Below are 17,537 nucleotides of genomic sequence, written 5' to 3'. Positions count from 1 at the left end.
CATATGTGTGCATGTATGTGGAGGTCAGAGAACAGCCTCTTTCCTGATCGATGTCCTTTATTGTTGCTATCTGGAGACAGGGTCTCTCACTAGCCTGGAATAAGGAGGAGAGGCTGGCAGGCCAGGGACTCCCACGAGTCTGTCTCTCTCTGCTTCCCCAGATCTGGATTATAAATGTTTGCTTCTACACCTGGCTTTTTTCTTTTTTTCTTTATGTGTACGAGTATTTTCCTGTACACGTCTGTGCACCATGTGTGTGCCTATGGAGGCAAGAGAAGAGTCAGCTCTCCAGGAGCTATCAGATCCCCAGAAACTAGAGTTACAGATGGCTGTAAGCCGCCATATAGGTGTTGGGAATTGAACCCAGGACCTCTGGAAGAATAGCAAGTGCTCTTAACGACGGAGCCATCTCTCCAGCCCCACACCTGGCTTTTAACATGGTTGCTAGGATTCTAACTCAGTTCCTCATGCCTGCGTGACAACCATTTTACTGACTGAGCTAGCGCTCCATTTTTTAAAACTTCTTTTTCATTTGTGAGTGCTCTTTAAATGTTGATATTTTTAAACATTATGTAAATTTAATGTTCTCTGGTTATTCTGTAAGCATGTGAAGGTTTTATCGAATTATAGCCTTTCTATAGAAAAATGTACAAATTCTACACATATAGCTTCAATTTCAAGGTTGCCTTGTGATCACTCAGATCATGAGACAACATTTTTGACTCCTTTGTATTCCAGCTGCTGAATCTGACATCATCAATGTCTTTTTTCTTTTTTGGATTTTGGAAACAGGGTTTCTGTGTAGCCCTGGCTGTCTTGGAACTCACTCTGTAGACCAAGCTGCTTCAAACTCAGAGATCCATCTACCTCTGCCTCTCAGCTATCTGTCTGTCTATCTTTATTTGAGTTTGTTGATAGCAATTTTGGGCAAATTGGTTTTGACTATTTAATAATAAAAATAATTATTATTGAGCCTGGAGTGGTGGCACATACCTTTAATCCCAGGACTGGGGAAGCAGAAGCAAGCAGATTTCTGTGAGTTCGAGACCAGCTGGTCTACAGAGTGAGTTCCAGGATGGCCGGGGCGACACAAGAAACCCTGTCTCACAAAACCCAAATAATAATAATAATAATAATAATAATAATAATAATAATAATAATAGTGATTATTACTTGAGAGGAGTCTTGCTAAGTTTTCCAGGTTGGTCTCAAACTCCTGTGCCCAAATGATCGGCCTCAACTGAAGCTATGTGCAGCACAGTTCCTGGCCAGAACCGTCTTACAAATTTGCCAGCTTCATTCTGTGACCTTTGGATTTTATACTGTGGTTTGAATGGCTTTCTTTTATTAAAAAACAAAGCCATGGGCTTGGAGGCATGACTCATTGTCAAGAGCCCTTACTACTTTTCTAGAGGAGCCAAGTTTGGTTTGCAGCACCCACATCTGAGGAGGCTCACAGTATTAGCCTGTAGCTACAGCTCCAGCAAAACCCAGTGTCCTCTTCTGGCACCTGTGCACCTGCACACATGTGTACATACATACAGCGACACACACACACGCGCATGTGCACATACACACACATACACACATGTGCACATGCATACACACACAGGAAGAAAATAAAAGCGAAAATAAAACTACATACACCTATTTATTTTGTGCCTTTAACTTGTCTGGAATTTTGGGGGTCCCTGAAATATAGAAGAGGCTTCAGGATCTGGATGTGTGTTCACAGGCAACAAGGAGTATCTTAAATGTCTTTTCTCCCATCGAACTCAGCTTCCTGAGAACAGGGTCCATGACTTCTGTATCTCTGCATCCCTGAGCCAAGCTCCACCCACCCCCCAGTTTCTGGGTGGGACAGGTGGACTCTGAGCTGGACCCCATAGCACCCCAACTTCTGCCATGACTCCTTCGTTCTCTGAGAAGCTGCTGAGGTGGCAGTGGAGATAGAGAGCGACTGGGTGGAGGTGTCCCGCCCATGCTAGAGAAAGTAAAATGGTGGGTTGGCATTGGGCATCTACAGCTGGCTCTGAGATAGGGATGTGGCTGAGGAACACTGTATTGGGCATGGATGGGGACAGACCTGCTCCCTAAGACCCTCCAAGCCTAGGGACTGGAAGAATGCAGAACACTAGGGTAGGAGGAGAGGGCTGCCTGGCCATGAGGTGTGTGTGTGTGTGTGTGTGTGTGTGTGTGTTTTGTTTTGTTTTGTTTTCGATACAAGGTCTCTATGTAACCTTGGCTAGCCTGGAATTCCTTTATGTAGATTAGGCTGGCCTGCCTGTCTTTGCCTCCCTAGTGCTTGAAATAAAAGCCTGTGCCACCACATCCAGTTTGAGCACAAAGTCCGGAGAGCAAACAGAATCGGAAAGAATTCCTGGGAGCAATGGACGAGGGACTACGGGGACCTCAGCCAGATTCTTTTTAGGAGTACAGTCAGTTTCCTGGCACCAACGGATGTGTGGGAGGCTGGTGGGGAGTGGAAGCTGGTGGAAGATGACAGTGCTCCCTTGGGATACAGGCCTTTAGGGCTTGGGATACCGGCCTTTAGGGCTCTTCATGCCTGACCTCTCTGTAGGGCTTGGGCCGTGGGAGGGTCCTCTAAGTTAGGCCAGTTGGCTATTGAAAGGGACATTTATTGTTTTCCCAAGGTAAAGGAGACCCTGATCCAGGAAGAAAAAGGAGGCCATTTTCCTTCCTTCCTTCCTTCCTTCCTTCCTTCCTTCCTTCCTTCCTTCCTTCCTTCCTTCCTTCCTTCCTTCCTTCCTTCTTCCTTCCTTTCCTTCTTTCCTTTTCTTTCTTTTGTTTTTCTTTTGGTTTTTCAAGGCAGGGTTTCTCTGTGAGCTCTGGCTGTCCTGGAACTTGCTCTGTAAATCAGGTTGGCCTCAAACTCGGAGATTCTTCTGCCTCTGCCTCCCGAGTGCTGGGATTAAAGGCGTGCGCCATCACCGCCCAGCTGCTGCCTTTCTCTGAGCAGAGACACGCTTGCTCTGACTAGGTCTACCACCCTGTTCCTGCTCATAGCATCTTGGAAGTCTAGCCCTTCTGTTTCCTTCTGTCTTTGTCCCTTTAGTCCAGGCTGGCAGGGTTGCTATGGCACAGCATTTTCATAAATCTGTGTCTTCCTCCCTCTGTGTCACAGAGAGCCAGGCCACTAACCAAGAGTGCCAGCCCCAGGGCTTTTCTAGATAATCTCTCTCCTCCTGACTCTGCAGAGGTAGTTGAATGGACTCATGAGTCACACGTAGGCAAAAAGCTATCTAGTCACACATGTGGCTTTCTTTCCAGAGCATCCTGTCCAGTTACGCTCCCAATGTTGGCATCTTTTTGCAAACTGAGTAGTCTATTAATTTCTCAAATCACCAATGCTGGTTTCTTTTTGCTTAACAGTTCCTTCCTCAATTTCTTTTTCTTCCTGACTTTTTTACTTCTTTTTTTTTTTTTTTTTTTTTTTTTCGAGACAGGGTTTCTCTGTGGTTTTGGAGCCTGTCCTGGAACTAGCTCTTGTAGACCAGGCTGGTCTCGAACTCACAGAGATCCGCCTGCCTCTGCCTCCCGAGTGCTGGGATTAAAGGCGTGCGCCACCACCGCCCGGCTCTTCCTGACTTTTAAGATGAGCTACAAGAAGAAGTTGGACTATAGCTGCTTGGAAATTGTTTCAGCTAAAAAATTCTTGTTCGCAAATTCTGCACCCAGAAGTAGAACATAATCCGGTCAAGTTTGGCTCCTTCAAGACAAGGATAATCTCACTTCGAGTATCTGAGAATATGTTTTTCTCATTTACTTATTCTTCCTTCTCCTCCTCCTCCTCCTCTTCTTTCTTTCTTTCTTTCTTTCTTTCTTTCTTTCTTTCTTTCTTGTTTGTTTGTTTAGACAGTGTTTTTCTGTATAGCCTTGGTTTTCCTGGACCTGGCTCTATAGAACAGGCTAGCTTTGAACTCAAAGGTCTACCTGCCTCTTTCTCCTTCTTCTTGACAGGATCTTTTTTTAAAGATTTATTTATTTATTTATTTATTTATTTATTTATTTATTTATTTATTTATTAAGCATATGATGTATTGCTGGCAAGGAAGGCACCAGGTCTCACAGATGATTGTGAGCCACCATGTGGTTGCTGGGAATTGAACTCGGGACCTCTGGAAGAGCAGCCAGCGCTCTTACCCTTTGAGCCATCTCTCAGCCCCTTGACAGGATCTTACTATGTATCCCTTGCAGGCCTGGTATTTCTATATAGATCAGCATGGCCTTGAACCCATAGAAATCTATCTGCCTCTTCCTTCCTTCCTCCCTCCTTTCCTCCCTTCTTTTCTTTCTTTTCTGTCATAGTTACTGTTCTATTACTGTGTATAGACACCACAACCAAGGCAACTTAGGGCTTGCTTACAGTTTCAGAGGGTTACAGTCTATGACCATTATGACAGGGAGCATGGTGACAGGCAGGCATGTCACTGGATCAGTAGCTAAGTGCTTAGATTGGGCCTATTGTGGCCTTCAGAAACCTCAAAACCCAACCCTAGTGACTTAACACTCCAATGAGGCCACACCCTCTAATCCTTCCCAAACAGTTCCACTAACTGGGGAGTAAGCATACAAGCATGTGAGCCTTTAGGGGCCATTCTCATTCAAGCCTCCACATTTTTCTTTTCATATTTTTTTGAGGAGGGGTCTCCTGTATCTCAGACCTAACTTCAGCTCACCATGTAGCCAGAGATGACTTTGTACTTTTGATTCCCCTGCCTCCAATTCCCCAGTGGTGGACTGCAGTCATGTACCACCACTGCCACGGTGCCTAGTTTATGAGATGTTGGGGTCAAACCCTGGGTTTTGTGCATGCTGGGCAGGCACTCTTCCAACTCACATGGTTTCACAGCAACGTCTTTAAGCTTCCGATTACCCTCTTCCCCTTTCTCTTAAATGTTGGTTTCACTGTATTGCCCAGGATAGCTTGAAACTCCTTGGCTCAAGCCTTCAGAATAGCTGGGATGGGGCCATACCATGGGTACTACACCCTCTCTCGTCCTCCATGTTTCCAGCAGCAACCAGGCAAGGCAGTCCTAAGCTTTTTCTCTCACATGCCTCAAAATTCTCCAGTTTCTGTCCGTTACCTAATTTTAACAGGTTTTGTTTTTTGTTTTGTTGCTGTTGTTGAGACAGGGTCTCTTGCTGACCTGGATCTAGTTATGTAGACTGGGCTGGCTTCAAACTCAGAGATATCCTTGCCTCTGCTTCCTAAGTGCTGGGTTCAAAGATATGCACCACTTTGCCTTGCCTCCATTTCCACATTTTCAGATATCTGTGACACAGCACCCCTTACCTTGAAATAATATCTGCATTAATTTCCTTGGTCATTTTGTACCATAGCAGGCCAGAAGTCAACATCCAAGCGTTGGTGGGAGCTTCCTCTGGAGGCACTTGGGAAAATCCTGCCCTCCCTTGGATCATACTTCCAGCCTCTGCCTCTCTGTTTTTTCTCCCCGTGTCTCCTGAGGACACTGTCCTTAGACCTAGGACCACCTGGATAATCCAAGATGACCTCAGTTTTGGGTTTTAGTTAGATCTGTCTCCAAGTCAGTTCACAGTTATTAATTTTTGGGATGTAGATGTATGTGTTGGGGGTCTGCTGTTTCATTCCCACTTCAGATTGTTCTCTAGTGTTTGATTGATGTAAAATTTAGGTATGTTTTCTTTGTGTTTTTTTTTTTTTAAACACGCCTGCCCCATGTTTGTTACTGTGCTTTACTCGTGACTTTATGATGTAGTGTTATGAAGTATTTTAGACTTTTGTAATAAGTTCTCTAGCAATTGGGTTCTTTTTACCTGGTTTTTAATTTTGTTTTGTTTTGCTTTTTTTTTTTTTTTTTTTTTTTGGTTTTTCGAGACAGGGTTTCTCTGTATCTTTGGAGCCTGTCCTGGAACTCCCTTTGTAGACCAGCTGGCCTCGAACTCACAGAGATCCGCCTGCCTCTGCCTCCCGAGTGCTGGGATTAAAGGCATGCGCCACCACCGCCTGGCTTGTTTTGCTTTTTTAACATTCTTGTTTTGCCCAAATGTATGTATATCTATGCATTACTTGTGTGCCTGGTGCCTTTGGAGGCCAGAAGAAGATGTCAGCTCCTCTTGAACTGGGGTTACAGATGGTTGGGAGCTACCATGTGGGTCCTGGGAATAGAACATGAATTCTCTGGAAGATCAGTGAATGTGTTTAACCACTGAATCATCTCTGCAACCCAGTCAACTAGGGCATTATCTAAAGAAGGTACCCAATGAATCTTAGCAGCTGTTTTATTTGTCTGTCTGTCTATTTTGCTATCTATGTATATCTCTCTCTCTATATCTCTCTATCATCTATCTATCTATCTATCTATCTATCTATCTATCTATCTATCTATCTATCTATCTATCATCTCTTGTGTTTTGAGACATGGTTTCTCTATGTAGCCCTAGCTCTCCTGGAACTTTGTAGACCAAGGTAGCCTAAAACTCAGAGATCTACCTGCCTCTGACTCCTGGCTTTTCTTTGCTTTTTAAAAAAGATCCTCCCCCAGATTATTTTATGTTTATGAGTGTTTTATTTGCACATATGTATATGTACCTCCTAGAACTGGAGTCACAGGTGAGCAACCATGAGGGTTCTGGGACCTGAATTTGGGTTCTATGCAAGAGCAACAATTGCCTTTAACTGCTGAGCCATCTCTCCAGCACTGACCTTTGTAACTTTTTTCTTTTTCTTTTTCTCTTTCTTTCTTTTCTTTTCTTTTCTTTTCTTTTTTTTTTTTTTTTTTTGAGACAGGGGTCTCTCTGTGTAACTCTGGCTATCCTGGAACTCATTGTGTAGACCAGGCTGGCCTTGAATTCACAGAGATCTGCCTGCCTCTGTCTCCCAAGAGCTGGTATTAAAGACATGAGCTACTATACCTGACTGGTATACTCCTGGCTGACCTTTGTAACTTTTTTTTTTTTTTCGAGATTTCTCTATAACTTTAGAACCTGACCTGGTGTCCTGGAACTAACTCTTGTAGACCAGGCTGGCCTCAAACTCAGAGATCCGCCTGCCTCTGTCTCCCAATGCCTGGCTAGACTGGATATTTATATATTAGCTTGAGGTGTTGGAGGGTGACAGTCTGTATAATCAGACGGCTCCATCTTGGCCCCTCATGAGGCTGCAATAGAGTAAATGACCTCGTGGGAGAGCTGATGGCCACAGAGGAGAGATCCTGGAAGGTCCAGGCTCCTTGAGAGCAGTCTGCTCTGGCAGGCACTAATCTCGTCCCTTGAGAGACAGCACCCCTGTGAGACAGCATTAATCCTTCTTAAACAGCTAATTATTTCTCTTAAGGTTTGCTGCTTCAATCCCTTTATCTTGAGGAGTTAAGTCTCAGATGAATTTTGGTGGGGACCAATCACATTCAAACCATAGCAGTGGACACATCTGAGTAAACATTTCCTTCTCCTAGAACTTTGAGGTTATTATTAGTTATATATATATATACTGCTATAGGTGGAATGGTTCTGATGGTAAAGGTGATGACCTGAGTTTGTCCCCAGGACCCACGTGGTAGGAGGAGAGAACTGACTTCCCCACGTTATCCTCTGCCTTCCATTGCGCTGCTGCACACATATATGATAAACCAATAAGTAAATGTTAAAACTTCCGATTTTCAAAATTTAGACTTTATTTACACCAAATTGCAATTATCATATTGATAAAAATCCCAAAGTCTTGAGTTCTGAGACTTGATGAGAAAATGGCAAACGATTGAGGGGAAGTGTTTATCAGAAATAATAGACATACCAGCAGGAAAGAGGAGCTGCCCTCCTGTGTGCCCATTTAGGGAGCAAGGGTGATGATGGGGTTGATGGAAGAGCCAGGGTTGAAGCATGTCCGTCGGATGTCAGCTTTTATATTAGAAGGAGGAAAATCAAGACCATTTTGGTATTTACTTGGTTATTTTCCATAAGGAAACTGGAGGAACAAGCAGGAAAAGATTGTAATTTACGCTGTGTTTGGGATCGTGAAGGGACAGGATGGGAGGAAGGGTGTTAATTCTCTACTTTTAATGGTTATGTGACATCCTCCCCCCTGCCACTTTCTTTTTTCTTTTTCTTTTTTTCTTGTGCTGTGACAGTGGCTCTAGCCCAGGCTGGCCTCAAACTCTCCGGGTAACTGGGGATGACCTTGAACTTCTGACTGTTCAACATTGTTTTTGTTTTTGCTTTTGTTTTTTAAACACCCTCCTCCCCTTTCAACCTCCAGTGCTGAGAATAGAATCCAGCCAGGATCTGTGTGTGCTGGGCAGATGCTCCGCCATTGAGCTGTATTCCCAGCCCTCTGTCCAAACAAGTTTTAGCGGCTTGTTCAGGCAGCACATATACTGAAGCTGGAACCGTACAGAGAATATTAACATGACTCCTGCACACATATGATACTCAAATTCAGAAAGTGTTTCATAGTTACAAAAATAAACAAATTTTAAAATAATGTCTAAGATGTTTGCAGATATTGCAATCGATTCTTCCTAGGAGTACCAGGGAGAGTGAACCTCTCCAATACCCAGTGTTGCAGCTTCACAGATATAATACGTCCTTACCATTACATAGATGAGCAGGCGAGGGACATGTTAGTGAGTCTTCTCCTGCGCCAGTAGCTGGGTTGACGAGAACCACAGTTAGTGTTTGCGCCTAAGTCAACGTCCCGAGCAAAGTATCTGAGAAGTTGGGCAGCTGCGGTCTGTATGGGGCCTATTGACTCAGACTTAGCTGGATGTGGTGGCTGAGGCAGGTGGATCTCTGTGATTTCCTGGCAGTCAAAGATACACAGGGAGACATAGTTAGATATCTTGGGTTCTTTTCTTTTTCGTTTTTGAGACAGAATCTCACATAACCCAGGCTGCCTCAAACTCAAGATGTAGCTGTGTATGACCTTAACCTGTGACCCCCTGGTTGCCAGGATTATATAGGCATGAGTCATGGCACCAGATTCTTGGGTATTTTGAAAACGTATTTAAAGCCAGCAGTCCAGTGAACTCTGACTTGCTTTGGCCAGTGATAGGTTGAGTTTGTTTGGGTGGTAAGAGGAGCAATAGATGGTACAGGAAATTTTGCTGGGTCCTGATGCTAGGGTGACAGCCACACTTGTCTCTCTCCTTGTGGTAGAGCTGTTGGCCAGCGTGCGTGAGGCCCTGGCTTCTGTCGCCAGCACATCCACTCTCAACAGAAGCAAGCCAGGAGACAGATGAGCTGACAGTGCTTTAGAGATATGTGGGCTTTTAAAAAAATTAAAAATTTTTAATTTTGTTTTGCCACGCCGTGGTGGCATATATCTTTAATCCTAGCACTCAGGAGGCAGAGACAGGCGGATCTCTGTGAGTTTGAGGCCAGCCTGGCCTACAGAGCAAGCTCCAGGACAGCCAGGGCTACACAGAGAAACCCCATCTCGAAAAACAAAAACAAAACAGAACAAAACTGTTTTTTTGTTTTGTTTTGTGTTTTTGGTGTGTGTGTGTATGGGCGTTTTTTCTGCATGTATGTCTGTGCACCACTTGTGTACCTGATGCCTGAAGAGACCAGAAAAGGGTGTCTTCTGGAAATGGGGTTTCCAGATGGTAGGAGCAACTGCATGGCACTGGGAATCCAGCTTGGGTTCTCTGGAAGAGCAACCAATGTTATTCATTGATGAGCTATCTCTCCAGCCTCGTTCTTTTGTTTAATTGTTTTGTTTTTTTTTTTTTTTTTTTTTTGGTTTTTTGAGACAGGGTTTCTCTGTGGTTTTGGAGCCTGTCCTGGAACTAGCTCTTGTAGACCAGGCTGGTCTCGAACTCACAGAGATCCGCCTGTCTCTGCCTCCCGAGTGCTGGGATTAAAGGCGTGGCCACCACCGCCCGGCCTTGTTTAATTGTTTAAAATCTTATTTTACACCAATGTATGTGCACCATATGCATACAGTGCCTGTGGGAGCCAGGAAAGGCAATGGATCTCACTGGAGTTACTGATGGTGGCCAGCTGCCCTGTGGGTACTGGGAACCAAATCCAGGACTTCTGCAAGAGCAGTAAGTACTCTTAACCCCTGAGCCAAGCCCTCGCCCAGATTATTTTCCTCAATTCAGTAGTAAAGTAAGCAGTAGTAGAGTTCTTCAGAAATATATCTTTCTTGAACTCCAAGATTTCCCTTCTTCGTTAGGTCCATGTTTGCTGTGGTGACAGCTTAAGGGGTAAGGGGTGAACAAGGGAGGGGTGGGGTACCGTGAAATAGAGAGAGAAGCCTTTCTGCAGAGGCATGGTCTTCTGGGGCCAAAGGTATTTACTGACATCATCTACAGATGTCACAGGTCACCCTGTGCAGGATCAGCTGGGCCACTCCCCACTAATGTAATCCACAGTCAGTGAGCCCCAACAGGAAGGCTGCCATTGTGGACAGACAGGTTTGAAGAGGGGCGCCTTGAGGGGAACACCAGTCTGAAACCAGCTTGTGAAGGCCCAGGGCCCCAAGGGGTGACTCGCCTGATGTGTAGGGCGGGTGGACGCAGGATTGGACCAGGGCTTCGCCTTTGGTTTGGGTATGTGGAAGAGCTCGCTAGGGTCACAGGGCATGTGTGAGAAAGGGTTGCTCAATGTGTGGAGGAGAGGATCTGGCTTGATCCAGATCCTGGAGTTCTTAGGGTGTTTCTTCCTTTCTTGGTATTGTCAGAAAGCTTCAAGAGGACGTGTCTTTGTTCAGGATGTGTGTCCCTAGGGCAGATGACATGATTGGACCTTTAGTCACCATGGGAGTGGTGCATGGCCAGACTGCCTGTCCTCTGAAGATAGCCAGGACAAGTTGGAGGTTGTGGCTTTCTGCTGTGTCCCATGCTGGTGAGCCCAGCTGCTGCAGTGAATGTCTTACTGCTTTGTCAGTAAAATGTGTCTCTAATCCACAGTTGATTGCCAGGGGCCTAGAATCATGGTGTGGGCAGTGAGGTGGGGGAAAAGCTGAGCACTGTGGCGAGGGACCAGAAGTTGCTTCTCGTCAAACAAAGATGGAGAAACAGGCATTTTGATTTTGTGCCACCATCCTGCTTCCTCCCCAAGGACATCTCTCTTTCCCCCAGGCCTTTCTCCATTTTCAGCCTTGATATTTGCCAGTTCTTGGGGCTGGAGGGATGGCTCAGCAGTTAAGAACACTTGTTCTTAACAACCTTCCTCAAGACCCAGTAATACCACTTTTTGGTATAAAAACAATGGATGCTCAATCATGCCACAAGGACATGTGCTCAACTGTATTCATAGCAGCTTTGTTTGTCATAGCCAGAACCTGGAAACAACTTGAATGCCCCTCAATTGAAGAATGGATAAGAAAAATGTAGTACATTTACTACACAGCCGAAAAAAATAATGGCAGCTTGAATTTTGCAGGAAAATGGAAGGAGCTAGAAAACATTATTTTGAGTGAGATAACCCAGACACAAAAAAGACAATTATCACATGAACTCATTCATAGGTGGTTTTTAAACATAAAGCAAAGAAAGCCAGCCTACAAACCACAATTCCAGAGAACTTAGACAACAATGTGGACACTAAGAGAGACTTACATAGATCTAATCTACATGGGAAGTAGAAAGTAGAAAAAGACAAGATCGCCTGAGTAAATTGGGAGCATGGGGACCTTGGCGGAGGATTGAAGGAGAGAGGGGAGAGGCAGGGAGGGGAGCAGAGAAAAATGTAGACCTAAATAAATATCAATTACAAAATAAAAGAACACTTGTTCTTGCAGAAGACCCAGGTTCAAAACAAGGTGGACAGCGACCTGAATTTGCCTCTAGTCTGCACACCCTCCACACACACGTGTGCATGCACAGACAGACACACAGACACACAGCTTGTCCAGGTACAACTTAGTAAAAAGTAGAAATTTAAGTGGGAGTATTTAGAAAATTGTGGGGATCTTTTTTTTCTTGAAGTCAGGGTTTCTCTCTGTGGTCTGTGTTGCCCTGGCTGTCTTGGAACTCTCTTTGTAGGCCAGGCTGGCCTTGAACTCACAGAAATCTGCCTGTCTCTGCCTCCTGAGTGCTGGGATTAAAGGCGTGTGCAAGGCAAAAATCATGTTTTAATTATTTACTTATTTCCCCACGTCTGGAAACTAGTCGACTGACTGAGTCCCCAAGATGGCAAGAATGGGGGCTGAGGGGTTCAAGAGCCATATGAAACCGATACCTGGATTCTTAGTCTATGTCTGTGGGTGTTGCCAGCATTATTCCTGTGCCGTTTTCATGGCCTCCCTGGCTCTGACTTGACCCATGCTGTAGGCCTGTCTGCAAAAAGATGGGTACTCTGAATCTGAGAAACCAACAGAGGGTCTTGGGAGAGGACCCAGAGTATAGGCTTGAGTGTGCCTGGAGACTGAGGGAGGCTGGAAACATCCTGTGGAGTCACCTCTGTCCCTCATTGTTTACCCAGCACAGAGGACCAGGGGTCCACACGTTCTCTGGTGACTTTTTGTGGGACACAGAAGGAGGTAGAACTGATCTCCTGCTGGCATGGACATCCTGTCTAGGATGCAGGCAGTTACCAACAGTGTGCTGCTGACCTCTGTGCTGGTTGGAGCAGATCGGCTGTGGCCTGCTTCTTGGTAGTGGTACAGGACCAGAGGACTGGACCCTGTTACGAATTCCATGTCATTCTGGGTGGCCGTAAAAGTGGTAACAAGGGGACATACTGAAGGGCAGAGTCAGAAAACTTTGGGGAGTGGGCTGTGAGGGATAGTGACCCCAAAGTTGACTGAGGTTGATGGAGAATGGGATGCTGGTGGCCGATACCACAGCTGGACAGGTAGGGCATGGCAAAAACAGTCTGACTGGAGAGGAAGGGCTGGGACATGGAAGCATCTTGAACCTAGGATGGTGCAGTGACCAAGTGTCACACTTGAAGAGATTGAATGGGACAGGACCTAGGGAAGGCATGCTGCTGGTTGCCCTCCATATGGGACAAAGCTGGAGGTCCAGACTGTGTGTCCCCTGTAAGAAGTGAATAGGTGACTGAGGCTTCAATGTGAGGGACAGGCCCTGTGCAGGTGCAATCTGCAGGCCATTCATAGGATTCTCAGGTAGCAGGGGCCCTGGACTGTGGAGCTGGCTTGCACACATACTTGGCTGTTGTCTGTTGTCTGGGTAGTCCGGCTGGACTTTATTGGTTAGGAAGCTCATGCTGGCTGTGTAGAAGGGGAGGGGCAGTGTGGTGCATGGCCTGGAGCATGCGCTTTTGTCAGAAGTGTCCTGAGCATTGATCAGCAGAAGCCCCGCCCCTGACTAGCAAGCCCTGCCCCACACCTCCTAGCTCCTCCTCCAAGCTGCAGTGCTGGCCTTGGACAGTGCGGTGCGTGCGGTGCAGTCCTGCACACAGTGGCTGCAGCACACCGTCCTCAGTCCCTAAGTGAAGACATGGACCCCTCCAGAGCCATCCAGCATGAGATCAGCTCCCTCAAAGGTACAGTCTTGAGGAACCTGGCTTTCGGACACTCAGTGACCTCTGTCTGGGTGCAACATCCCACGGGTGAGCGTCAGGGTCAGCTGTCTTCCTGGTAGCATTGAAAGGTGCTGAGCTGCAGATGGAGGAACCTAGGCTCTGCTCTTCCAGGTTTCCTCCTAGGACTGGGTGAGAGGAGCTCCTGCAGCAGCCCCGCAGCCCTGCAGTGAGTACTGGATTGGGCAGGGCTGAGTGCAGCAGCAGTACCAGTGGGAGGGTGCGAGCAAGCTTGGCCCCTGAGCAATCAGCCTGCACTCCCCGCCTTGGCCAGATGCCTCACAGATTGGGGTTTGAGCGGGCAGTGTAGGCCTGTAGGGACCTTCATGCCCAAGGCACTAGGCGCCAGACGGGCTGGCCCTGGGAAAGGCCACACTGTGGCTCTTTTGTCCAGGGTTGGGGGGCTAGGGGACTGCCCAAGGGCACTGTCTGGTTGCTCTGGAAACCTAAAGGGGCTGGCCAGTTAGTGTGGCTGGTCTCTTTCAGTGCTGAATCAGCAGCTTCTCGGTGTTTCCGTAAGATAGGGCAGGGCACAGGGAGTTCTCCTAAGCCCAGGGACCCTGGAGACAAGCAGACCCAGACCAGGGTTGTGTGTATGCCTGTGCACGTGGGATCAGATGTGGGAGGACATGTGTTCTAGGCTCCTCCCTGCGATCTCAGGCCTGCAGGTGCTCGGACTGGCGGGAGGGAGGAGAGATTCCCTAAGCCATTGCTCTGGTGCTGGGAACTACTGCCCTCTCCTGCCTAGGGGTGGGATGGGGATGGTGGCGGGGGAGTTAGCCACTGGAAGAGCACCCACGTGGGTCTAGACAGAAGAGACTTCAGATCCAAGGGCTCAGAGGACTTTAGATGTGACTGGAGATCCTTTGGCGATGGTGGTGAGATATGTATTGGCTTGGGGGGTGTGGGGTTGGAGATTAGATGGAATTAGGTTAAGAAATGATGTCAGGAAGATGGGGGGAATGTTGAGTGGGAATGGGTTAAGTATAGGGTAGTGAGGAGAGGTCTGGAGACAGACCAAGCAAGTAGGAACTTGTTTGAACTGTTTGCATTGTTCCTAAAGCTAAAACACTGGTGTGGAGAATCCTTAGGTCCTGCAGGGATGGGATGTGTAGCGGCTAGGCTATATACTCTCGGTCTTGCAGACCTGACTTAGTTAGTGCTGCCCCGCCCTCCCAGGGCTGGGCTATGAGGGCCTGGCCCCCTTCCTGCCTTGACCAGGCTAGGGGCGTGGTACAGGGAGAGCCCTGCCGCAGTGAGCTGGCTGAGTTGGCCTCAGGGAGGGCTTTGGGAACTTGTTGGCTGAGCCTTCAGAGTTTCCACCCGCTACCAGCCCTGTGTCTGTATGTTTGGAGTCTGCTGGGGCGCCATGGTGACAGCCCATAAACCCGCCCCACGCACTGCTTTGTTGGCTGCCTGCCTGCCGCTGGCCAGCACCTCCCACCGCAGGATCCCCCACCCCCGCCCTATTTATAATCAGTTCCTGGGTTTGCTGTGCTTGGTGGGAATGGGTGTGTCCGCTTAGGGAGAGCCTTAATGGCATGTGGGTTTGGTGGGGGCACAAAATGGAGAGTTGGGGTATTGGGTGGCATCCGACACAGACTCTAACCATGCTGGACCCTCGGTTATGAGGACCCGGCAGTATTGACAGCTGTGCCAGGCAGTCCTTCAGGCATGTGATAGTTCCTCTTCCTTTCACGTCGGTCCCTAATGGTGTCCTCGTGTCCTCTCCCCAGCACCTGCCTCTCTGGCCACAAGTGGACACTCAGGCTGCTCGGGGGGTAGGGAATTTTTAGATGGTAGGGCCACCAAGCCTGGGGCATCAGGGACATGGTGACTTTGATTTCCTGCGGCAGCTGGGAGTCCCTGGTCTCCAACAGCTGCGCTGGAGGTGTGGGTGGGTGGAGGCCTCGCCCAGATCACTCCGCCCTGAGCTCTCTGCAGAGCTCCTGGGCTGGAAAAGTGGCTTTGTTCCTGGCCTGGCATGGGAGTGTTAACTTCTGTGGGCATTTGGAGATAGGGGCACTGTCCCTTTCTTTTTCCGATGACAGCAGCAGTGGCACCTAGAGCCAGCTGTCTGTGTGTTCTGGCTGCTGCCCCTGCTCTTCTTCAGGTCTCTGCCCCGGTGTCTCCCCGCAAACCCCAAATTCCTCTCCAGGCCCTAATCTTCTTCCTTTGGACTCTTCCATCTTTCCAATTCAGGCAGCCCCTCCTTTCAGATAGTTGTGAACTGATGGTTCCCGAGATCACAATCTGGGGGAGCTGTTCTTACAATGAGGACCCTCCTGCTCTCTGCTCTCCTTTTTCTGTCCATTCTGTCATCTTTTGGGGATAATTCTTGATCCATGTTAGACCCCACCTTGTCCTTCACAGTCTGTGAACCTTGAAGAAGTATTTTAGAAACTGATGTAATTTCTAACATTGGAGCTATATGTGGCCCGGGAAGGGAGGAGCAGTTTATTGGTGCCCCCCACTCTTCAAGGGGCCCTGTCAGTTGTGGGAGGGGCCGGCCCTGCTGCTGAGTCAGAGGGGGCTGGCCTAGGCGTCCTGGAGGGCGGGCAGGCGGGAGGCTCAGACAGGCAGCCTTGCCGGCAGGAATTCACAGAGCCAGGCGCTGGAGCCACACTGCCCCTGAGCCTGCGCCCTTGTGCTTAGAACCGGAGCCTGCTTGCCTACTTGCCAGTGGCCCCTGCCACATCCTTTGCCAAAGGAGCCTCGTCAGCCTTCTGGCTGTGCCCCACTTGCTGCCCTCACACTGTGCTGACCAGCAGGCATCCAACAGCCATGGTGGCAGGCATGCTCATGCCGTTGGACCAGCTCCGGGCCATCTATGAGGTGCTCTTTCGTGAGGGGGTTATGGTGGCCAAGAAGGATCGGCGGCCCCGCAGCCTGCATCCCCATGTGCCTGGCGTCACCAATCTACAGGTCATGCGTGCCATGGCCTCACTGCGAGCTCGGGGCCTGGTGCGGGAGACCTTTGCGTGGCGTCACTTCTACTGGTACCTGACCAACGAGGGCATTGACCACCTGCGCCAGTACCTACACCTGCCACCAGAGATCGTGCCTGCCTCTCTGCAGCGTGTGCGCCGCCCTGTCGCCATGGTGATGCCTGCACGTCGTCGCTCCCCTCATGTGCAGGCTGTACAAGGTCCCCTGAGCTGCCCACCAAAGCGGGGTCCTCTGCCAGCTGAGGACCCTGTCCGTGAGGAGCGGAAGGTCTATCGCAGGAAGGAGCCTGAGGAGGGGGCACCTGAAACCCCTATGGTGTCTGCCACCACCGTGGGGACCCTGGCCAGGCCAGGCCCGGAGCCTGCCCCAGCCACAGGTCAGCTGCATTCTGGCTCCAGGCCGAGAAGGGTGGGAAGGGACTGTGGGTGTTTTTAGTGGCTGGGCTTAAGTCTGGTGGGCTGTGGTGGGCAGCACAGGTTGTGTGTATGGGCTCTGTTCCTATCAGCAGGTGGCGCCCTTTCTGCCTGAGGGTACTGGATATTCTAGCCATTGAACCCACGTGGCTTGAACGCCTCCAGGCAAATCCTGGTGGGGGCGGGGCCTGCAGGCCCTAAGACTGGCAGGACCAGCTGTTGGCATAGCCCTGCTTGTACCCCTCTCCAGCACTGTCCTTGCCCTCGCCCCCACCTACTCCTCTCTCCGCCCCGGTGGCCTTTGGAGGTCCCTCTTTTCAGAAGTGGGGTGTGTAGAAGAGCCACTGGCATGGGACTGACCCAGGCAAACCACTTGTCCATTGAGGCTTGAGTCTGTCTTCTATGGCCGAGTGGCTCACAGTCTGCATTATATGACTAGTACAGAGGGTTCCATGACTGGGTCTCCTGCTTGGAGATGGCCATGGTCTGGTGGTAGAGTGGCTCTAGGTGAGGTGGGAAGGGCAGAGGAGCATTGCCTAGGAGGCCAGGGGCCAGAGCATGGGGTGCTAGCTTAGCCTGTGGTCTAGGTGAGGGTTTTATTTGTTTGTTTGTTTGTTTGTTTTCCATTTGGGAACCAGATCTTAGAGGATGGGACAAGACCCCATTAGCCAGGAACTACCA

The 17,537-nt window shown here is 48.7% G+C and overlaps 1 protein-coding gene and 1 non-coding gene across 11 annotated transcripts in view; both read left to right on the top strand.

Annotated features, from left to right (window-relative positions):
• The window catches only part of Plec (plectin), a 62,094-nt gene that overhangs the window by 10,512 nt on the left and 34,045 nt on the right, over positions 1 to 17,537 (top strand). The window lies entirely within an intron of this gene.
• LOC130889260 (U6 spliceosomal RNA) lies at positions 8,356 to 8,458 on the top strand. The gene has a single exon (XR_009058527.1). It is a non-coding gene; the product is annotated as a U6 spliceosomal RNA (small nuclear RNA).

The sequence above is a fragment of the Chionomys nivalis genome, chromosome 17 (genome assembly GCF_950005125.1).
Source record: "Chionomys nivalis chromosome 17, mChiNiv1.1, whole genome shotgun sequence".
Lineage (NCBI taxonomy): Eukaryota > Metazoa > Chordata > Mammalia > Rodentia > Cricetidae > Chionomys > Chionomys nivalis.
Note: the sequence above shows the minus strand (reverse complement) of the source record. Positions and strands in the feature narration are given on the sequence as shown.